Genomic DNA, 9,283 nt, shown 5'->3' on the forward strand with positions numbered 1-9,283 from the left:
TGAGACAACGTCTCGCTCTGTCACACAGGCTGGAGTGCAGTGGTGCAATCTCAGCTCACTGCTACCCCCGCCTCCGAGGTTTAAGCAATTTTCCTGCCTCAGCCTCCTGAGTAGCTGGGACTACAGGCACATGCCACCACACCTGACTAAATGTTTTGTATTTTTTTTAGTAGAGGCAGGGTTTTGTCATATTGGCCAGCCTGGTCTCGAACTCCTGACCTTAAGTGATCCACCCGCCTCAGCCTTTCAAAGTGCTAGGATTATAGGTGTGAGCCACTGTGCCCAGCCTACATTTTTGTTTAATATATTTTAAGTCACTGTGCTCAAATAAGCAGTAAGATTTGGAATCTGATCGACAGTTCTTATTTTGGGGCATCAAGGAAAATTTCCAGCTCAGTGAACAAACAGGCAGTTTAATGTGGTATAGAACAGTGGCTTTCAAACTGGCTTCACGATAAGAAATCCATGTTAAATGATAACCCAGTGCATGCACGTGCACGCACACACACACACACACACACACACACACACACACTCCTACATCACTGAAACAGAATTATCTTCAAGCAGTGCTGCACTAGAGGAAAATGCACATGAAAGTGATTTCTTAGGAAATATTTCCAGGGAAAAGAGAGAAGTGAGAAAGTAGGAGTAGCAAGATGCCACGTAAGGGTACAACATCAAGTCAAGTCCCACGGAAGGGAATTTTGATTCATTCCCGCAGAGGGCCCAGGGAACATCATAGGTCACACCTCAAAGTCATCCCAGTGAGACGGCAAAAGAGCTGGAGTATGTCTGTCCCCACCCTCATCAGTCATTGGTTAAGGGCTGTGCTGGGAGGGAAGGGACACAAATTCTCAGGCGCTTCTGGCTCTCTTGCACCTTCCAGCAGAATGCTGGCTTCTGTGAAAGAATGCACACTGGAATTCAGCTGGTCTACAAAGAGATGGCAGAGGGATCCCAGATGACATAGGTAGAGCAGGGACAGCTTCTGCTACAAACACCCTATATTGCTTTTGTTTTCTGATATTTTTCACAGCAAAGCAAACTTTCTTGTTGCTCTGCTAACTTTGTTACCGCTCACCCATCTGCCTTCCATCTTCCAGCATTTTGTTGCTAGTTCTTGTCTGTTGTTGCCTCTTCTGTTCTCTTTATCCTTCCAGTTTTTATAAGATTGTTTTTATTCCTTTTCAGTCATTTCAGAGAGGCTTCAGGATGGCGCTGTGATAAACACATGTGTTCAGTCCACGATGTTTAACAGGCACTGCCTCCTGATTTTTCCATATGAATTACTGAAGAGTAGGTAGCAGACTGTCTTGATGCCCTTCCCCATGTCCCCTGAACTGAGCTGACCTGACCTGCAGCTGCAGTGAACTTAGGAATCCTAAGCATGCTGACGGCTTGCCCACTCAAGCACCTGCCTCATTCTGCTTCTCTGACTGAGGATTTCCTCCAGTACAACAAAAGCTTGCCCAACCTTCACAAGGCATCCTAGAATTGCTGGGGACAGAACACCCCTCAACCCATGAAGGATGAGGATCAGTGGATTAATATCCAACCATCCCATACCTTGGTGGGACTATTATAAGGCATTCTGTGTGGTTCCTCAGAGGTCCCAAATGGGAATGAGCCCAAATTGCCCACAATAATAACCCATTCATCAATTCAGTTTTCTGTTTCACCTCTCTCACTTTCCACACTCACTCACTTGCTCTACCTGGGATCCTCTCCAAGAGAGACTCTTGTATCCAAAGCTTTGTCACAAGGTTTGATTTTGGAGGAAGTCAAATTAAGGTAACGGGTACTGGAAGTGACTATAGAAAGTATATTCTCAATGGTATGGTGGCAACAAAAACCCCACTGGTGGTGGTGAGTAAGGTGGTGACAAACCCTGGCACTTCGAAGATTCCATACCTACACTTGACCCATGGTGTACTTGGATGAGGTAAAGGTGAAAGAGAAGCTTAGCTTATGCAGTAGTGCTCATCCTCCTGAAGGATGTGGGGTTGTGATAGTCACAGGAATTGAAGAGTTGTCTTGTTCTTGTTAACTGCCTTAGAAGAATTGGGAAAAAAGAAAGACAGGTTTATATCATCCAACTATCCATTCACAGCATAGCAGTGAAAGCCAGAAGGCCTCCTTGGAAGGATTTAAAGTGATCTCCATTTCCTTAGCCAGGCGTGGTGGCTCACACCTGTAATACCAGCACTTTGGGGGGCTGAGGTGGGTGGATCACTTGAGGTCAGGAGTTCACAACCAGCCTGGGCCAACATGGTGAAACCCCGTCTCTACTAAAAATACAAAAATTAGCTGGGCATAGTGGTGCACGCCTGTAATCCCAGCTATTCGGGAGGCTGAGGCAGGAGAATTGCTTGAACCCAGGTGGCAGAGGTTGCAGTTGGCCGAGATCATGCCACTGCTCTGCAGCCTGGGCAACAGAGAGCCAGATTCCATCTCAAAAAACAAACAAACAAAAAAACTCCATTTCCTACAACCAGGAAAAAATGTTCTAAAAAATGACACTCAGGGGTTCATTGCAAGAGTAACAGAACTACAAAGCCGACTGAAGGCACAGTCCAAGCAGGCCTCTGATGTAAAAGTCAAAGCCCTAGAGGAAGGAAACGGTCCCTAGAACCACTGGGGTGCAGGCAGGCATCTGGGTAGACATGCTTGAGAACCTTGAACCCCTACATTCCCTGAACCCTCCAGTCTAGAAGTATCTTGCACCCCATTAGTTGAAGAGAACAGCTTCCCACTGCCTAGAGACTCTACACAGTCCTCCTCTGAAGCAGACACCTCCAAGATTGCTTCAAGGTCTGCCACTGCCTGCCCCCATTGCGTCTATTCCAAAAACTAGGAACAAGTCTCAGCAGGCCCCGAGCAGGGCAGCATAGCTCTTGCTGTGAGAGATGTGGCAGGTTGTATTTTCTAAAGAAGGCTGCAACAATATCTCTCATCCCATGGCCTGACAAGGGCAAGGTAATCAAGGCTCAACCACTCAGAATTGAAGGTGCGGTCATTCACTGAGCAAGCAACGATGACTAGTGGAAGTGCTAGCCAAGGATTCGGGAAATCTAGAAGAGGTGGTGGAGCAGAGGGATGATGAGTATAGATTATAGCCTTGGGACTAGTGGCAGCAGTGAAGATTGTAACTTGTTCCACATATTCTTCTATTTTCAATCATTTTTGGAGATTGCAGCCAGCTACAACCCTGAAATGTCAGTAACAAAGCAAACTCAGGGTGGGCATGAAAGGAACGAACATGGTAGTCACTATTGATACCCTGCCCACGGCCCACCTGTTAGTTCCCCTGCAGCTTGCAAACATGTCCATACACACTGACATCTTCATACCACGAGTGCCGTAACTCTGCTTCTCTGCTGAGGCCCTTCTCAGCCCGTGGTGAGAGTAGCCTGGAAGTGCTGAGGGCATAGTGCCCCCAAGGTCAACCTTTAATCAATAAGGTTCAAGAGTTAGAAGATAAGCACTCCCAACTTCCCCATCCCTCAGTGAATTCCTCCTGAGGCGTATTCTACACGGTTTCTCAGAGGCTCCCCAGTGGAAGTGAGCCCCAGTGGCTTAGGAAAATGGGACCTACTAATTAAGGCACCCCCTTCGTACTTTTCTCCTTTCTTTCTCTCCCTTTCTTCACTCTATCCCATGAAGTTCCTGGGATCACCAAATAAACCATCTGTAATCAAGTCTTTATCTCAGTCTGCGTTTTGGGGAACCCAAACAAAGATGTAAGTTTTCATCATAAGTCTGCCTGTCTACATTTATTTCTTATTTGCTACAAATATTATTGGTAATTTTCTTGACAAAAGTAATATGCTGTCAGTTGATAGGCTTAAATAATACATATTTGTAGTGATACCTGCAGTAAAAATGTGAAGAGCAATTTTAAAAAGTTATTTTCATTAGTTTATGAAAAACGAAGAAATTGAACTTTGAAAAAATGCAGCAGTACATCCTAACACTGTATAAAGAGGAATATTTTCATAACTGTAGAAATGGTTGGCAGGGCTGTCAACTATCCAGGGATGATTTTGAAATTGCTGTCATTGGCCAACTACTATGACCAACGAAATCAACATTTTCACAATGCAGGCAAAATAAACATCATAAGTCAAATTTAATAGGTGTATGTTTTTCCTTTAAAAGTTGTTGAACTATCTAGGATACTCAGCCCTTTATTTTTCATTTTACAGCAGAGTTTTTACATACACAAATACACATACACACACATTTGCATTCAGACATACATGCACATATCTTTTTGTATTTTAAATATTTTCAAAGTGTAGCTCTGTAGACTCATGTATTTTAACTTTGGTAATGGATGCAGTATTCCCTTTGGAATCCAGCTTATGAAGAAATTCATGCTGAGGGGAAGTATATAGTAATTCTTTATCTCCTGCATATACTAGGAAACCCTCTAGGAGGGATATTACTAAGACAAATTTAGAAAGACCTCCACATGCAGAGACAAAAATGTCAGTGGCATACTGAGAAAGCCAGTGAGTGGTCAAAAATCAGGAATAAACAAGCTTTGCTCATTTAAAACCATATAAATATTTGTTGATACATCTTGTTTTGTTTTCACTTTTGATGGTATGTTAGTTTGTGAAACCAAATGATATCCAGATTCTTTCTTCCCATAGGCTTATTAATACCGAAATATGGCATATTTGCCTCCATATACAGGCTTTGTTGAACATCAATTGTTTCTCTCTACCTTTCTCCATTTCAAACATGTGATTCTAGTGCGAACTTCTAATTATGGACCCCTGATCTCTCTGTTCCAGTCATAGGGCAGGAACGTGGTTAATTACCTGCATCAAGCATTGTCTTTAGTGATTGTTCAAAGAGGCTATGAAAGCTAAACCAATCAGAGGCCTTCCCCAGAATTCTGAAGTGGAGTTCCACAGGGAGGAAGAGCTTTCTATTCTAGTGATGATGTCTGGAAGCAGCCATGTACCTCCACCACATGCAGAAGGCTGGTATGAAAGAATGAAGTCGAATTGTACAGACACATGATACAAAGTGCCAAGTCCTCAGTTCTAGAGCTGGAGAATCCCACTGGCCAAATCTGTGCCCCCTGTCTTCTGGGGGGTAGATCATGAGGTCAGAAGTTCGATACCAGCCTGACCAACATGGCGAAACCCTGTCTCTACTAAAAATACAACAATTAGCTGGGTATGCACCTGTAGTCCCAGCTACTCAGGAGGCTAAGGCAGGAGAATCACTTGAACCTGGGAGGTGGACGTTGCAGTCAGCCAAGACCATGCCACTGTACTCCAGCTTGGGCAATAGAGTGAGACTCGACCTCAAAAAAAAAAAAAAAAAAAAAGAATCAGAAGCACAAAACATATAGCATTGTTCCTTCCAAAACACCAGAGAAAGTATCAGAAATGCAAAGTCCCCAGAAAAACCCGACTGAAATACTAAGGACTCTCCTAAGTCAGCTCCGACTTGCACTGTGTGACCTTGACCTAACATGCAACTTAGTCACTCAATCTCAGTGACCACCGAATAAACAGAGATAGTAACACTCATCTTTATATTCTTACGGGGGCATCTTAAGGATTAGCAATGGATCAGATGTCAAAGCACTTTGAGCTTCATTGGAAGAAAGACAATTATCTCAACTCCATTATTATCTATTTTATGAAGTTTCAGACATGCTCATACATCTCCAATCCAGTCTTGGCCCCTCAGTAATTTATCTTAAAAATGTTAGCTCTAAGTTCTAAATTTATCTTCAAAGAATCAATATGTCAGTATGTTCAATTCTTTGCCTTCTACTTTTAAACTTAACTTCCTTGTAAAGCAACTTTTTTGATTACCTACTCCACCCTGACTCATTCTGATCATCTGCTCCACCCTGACTCATTCAGATTACCTGCTACCTGCTCCACCCTGACTCATTCTCCACCTTGCATAACCATTTTTTTCCCACCAAATCACTCACCCCTGTCACTCTCTTTAAATCAGCCAATCGGAATTAGTTTAGCCTGCGCGGTCTAACCCTAGCCAATGGGTGAACGACACAGCACCAGGGGCCATGTGTGTCAGAGGTAAGAACCCCTTCCCCTCCCTTGTCCAAGTGTGTGCTCACCATTGCTCCATCTGTAAGGGCGCACCCTTCTATAGAAGTAACTTGCCTTGCTGAGAATTAAAAAGAAAATTTTATATTCGAGTGCTATGTCTTTTGCGGCACGAAAACTTTATATATAACAACAACAAAAACCCATCTTTGCAAAAAGAAATGTATTTGCAAGGACACAAAACCACATTATTTCTAATTCCAAAAAATTGAGTCCTTAAGAATCCACCAGTAGGGGAATGGTTAATAAACTACGGCACATCCATATAGTAGCACGTATCAGAAACTGTGGTATAATAAAGGCTACCTTTGGGTGGTAATGACAGGGACGGGGCTCAAAGGAGTCAACTGGGATGCTGGAAATTTTCGGTATCTTGATTTGGCAATGGTTGCATAAGAACAAACATGAAATTTAAGATCTGTGCATTATACTATATGTATTTTTAAATATTTTAAAAATTATACTCACAAAGATTAATCACTAATGATTTAAGATAATCCTTCTGATATGAAATGAAAATAATGTATAAACACAAAACCAGCAGGGCAGAAAAACCACAGACACAGTAAGTCCCCAATTCCCTTTAAAAATGGACTCACACAGGAAAAAAGAACCAGATGGCAGCTACAAAATACTGAGAGCGGTGGAAATTGCAAACGACTTTAAATAAATATTATAAAAGCAATAGAAAATTATTTTTAGGCCAGGCACTGTGGTTCATGCCTGTAATTCCAGCACTTTGGGAGGCTGAAGAGGGAAGGTGGCTTGAGGCCAGTGTTACAAGAAAGGGGTCCGGATCCAGACCCCAAGAGAGGGTTCTTGAATATCACACAAGGAAGAATTCAGGAAAAGTCCGCAGTGCAAAGTGAAAGAAAGTTTATTAAGAAAGTAAAGGAATAAAATAATGGCTACTCCATAGACAGAGCAGTCCTGAGGGCTGCTGGTTGCCCAATTTTATGGTTATTTTTTGATATGCTAAACAAGGGGTGGATTATTCATGCCTCCCCCTTTCAAGACCACATAGGGTAACTTCCTGATGTTGCCATGGCATTTGTAAACTGTCATGGCACTGGTAGGAATGTAGCAGTGAGGATAACCAGAGGTCACTCTGGTCACCATTTTGGTTTTGGTGGATTTTGGCCGGCTTCTTCACTGCTATCAGGCCGTATCAGCCACTGTGACTGATAAGGCCATAAAGACCTTATCAACAAGGTCTTTATGAGCCGTATTTTGTGCTGACCTCTTATCTCATCCTGTGACTTAGAATGCCTTAACCAACCGGGAATGCAGCCCAGTAGGTTTCAGCCTCTTTTTACCCAGCTCCTATTCAAGATGGAGTTGCTCTGGTTCACAAGCCTTTGACACCGGGAGTGCAAGACCCGCCTGGGCGACAGCTTAAGACCCCATCTCTACAAAAAGGAAAAAAATTTTACAAATTACTACATCATAAAGACTCAGATAACGACCTCCTCAATAAAAAGGGGGGAAAGGTAGGAAAAAAAGGTGAAAAAAAGAGAAAAAAGATGAAGAAAAAGCTAGTAGGAAAACGGAAGCTCTCAACATGTATTTTACTCAAATGACTAGAAGAAACAGTGGCATATGGTGTAAGAGAACCCTTCCTACTTGAGAGCCTAGGAAAACTGCCCGGTCAGCTAATTTGCCGTCTGACTTGGGGCATCACACATCCCTTCTTTTTTTTTTTTTTTTTTTTTTTTTTTTTTTTTTTTTTTTGAGACGGAGTCTCGCTCTGTCGCCCAGGCTGGAGTGCAGTGGCCGGATCTCAGCTCACTGCAAGCTCCGCCTCCCGGGTTCACGCTATTCTCCTGCCTCAGCCTCCCGAGTAGCTGGGACTACAGGCGCCCGCCACCTCGCCCGGCTAGTTTTTTATGTATTTTTAGTAGAGACGGGGTTTCACCGTGTTCGCCAGGCTGGTCTCGATCTCCTGACCTTGTGATCCGCCCGTCTCGGCCTCCCAAAGTGGTGGGATTACAGGCTTGAGCCACCGTGCCCGGCCCACACGTCCCTTCTGAACCTCAGTTTCCCCATCTGTAAAACGCGTCGGTTGCGCGGGATGTCGTCGAATGTCTCTTCCCGTCCAAAGTCTGCGCTTCCAGGTAGGAGACGCAAGGAGCTCTCAACCAGGGAGAAGCGTCGGGGACTGTTCTCGGGGCGTAGCCGGGCGCGTAAATCGACGCTGCCCGGGCCCGCGGGAGACGAAGTGCGACCCAGATGCCCCAGCCCAAGCAGGGCTGCCGGCAGCTGGCTCCAGAGCCGCTATTCCCTCGCTTCGGGCTACTGAACGGGGTCCGCGCTGCTCAAGGCCTGCCTCTCCGGCTCACCTCTAGGGAGACCACGTCCCGCAGTAGCGGATGCTCTGTGTGCAAAAGCAGCCCCGGCCTCGGCCCGCCCCAAGCATTGGCACTCAAGCCTGTGGGGTACAGGGAACCCTGGGCAGGAGAGGTCCGCCCACCGCCGCGCTCATTGGCTTCCGAGAAGGGCCCTGGGAATTCTGCCTTTCTATTGGCTGAGACAGCACCCGTCGGGAGGGGAAGGAGTCTGGGCCCAAGGCATTGTGGGAGACGTAGTCCGCCCGGAGACAAACCCGATCGCGGTCCCCGGAGCAGGGTTGGGGCTGATAGCCTGGGCAGTGCCCGCAGGCCAGAGGCAGGAAAATCCGCAAACTGGCCGTCAGGACCCCAGTGTTGGCCAGAGCTGTGACCTGAGGCAAGCCATTTCACTTCTCTAAGGCCTCTGTATATTCGTCTATAAAAAGTGAAATGTGGAAGGACGGACTGGAAGGTCGTTTTCAGTTGCGAACCCGTGGCAAGGATTACTGTTTGGCGTCCCCGAGCAGCTACAGAGGACCCTGGGCAGGAAGGGAATCCATGCAGGAAAAATCCCTCATCGCCCAAGCCTGGCGTCTCTTTTCCAGTTTGCAGCTGTACACATGCACCCGGCCTTCGCACACCGCTTTGTTTTCGCACGTGGTATACCTGTGTTTGGAGAAAAGCTCTGCCCACCTCCTCTGCCGCGGAACACCCATTCTTTCAGCTCCTCCTTGGTGGAGCCTGCCCTGTCATCACCTCCCTAGGCAGAGACGCTGCTCCAGCACAGCTGTTGGACGTCTTCATTTTATTAAAAAAAAAAAACAAAAAAAGAAAGAAAGAACACACACG

At 45.4% G+C, this 9,283-nt stretch overlaps 1 long non-coding RNA gene across 2 annotated transcripts; it reads right to left on the bottom strand.

Annotated features, from left to right (window-relative positions):
* Nucleotides 1-393: 393 nt before the first annotated feature.
* Nucleotides 394-8,560, bottom strand: LOC135971854 (uncharacterized). 2 transcript variants are annotated; one of them, XR_012416274.1, is made up of 2 exons: nt 3,299-8,560; nt 394-2,050 (listed from the first exon to the last, which is right to left on the bottom strand). It is a non-coding gene; the product is annotated as an uncharacterized lncRNA (long non-coding RNA). The 2 variants fall into 2 exon arrangements; XR_010588180.1 differs by having other exon boundaries at nt 394-2,054.
* Nucleotides 8,561-9,283: the final 723 nt, after the last annotated feature.

Source organism: Macaca fascicularis, chromosome 7, assembly GCF_037993035.2.
Source record: "Macaca fascicularis isolate 582-1 chromosome 7, T2T-MFA8v1.1".
NCBI classification, from domain to species: Eukaryota; Metazoa; Chordata; class Mammalia; order Primates; family Cercopithecidae; genus Macaca; species Macaca fascicularis.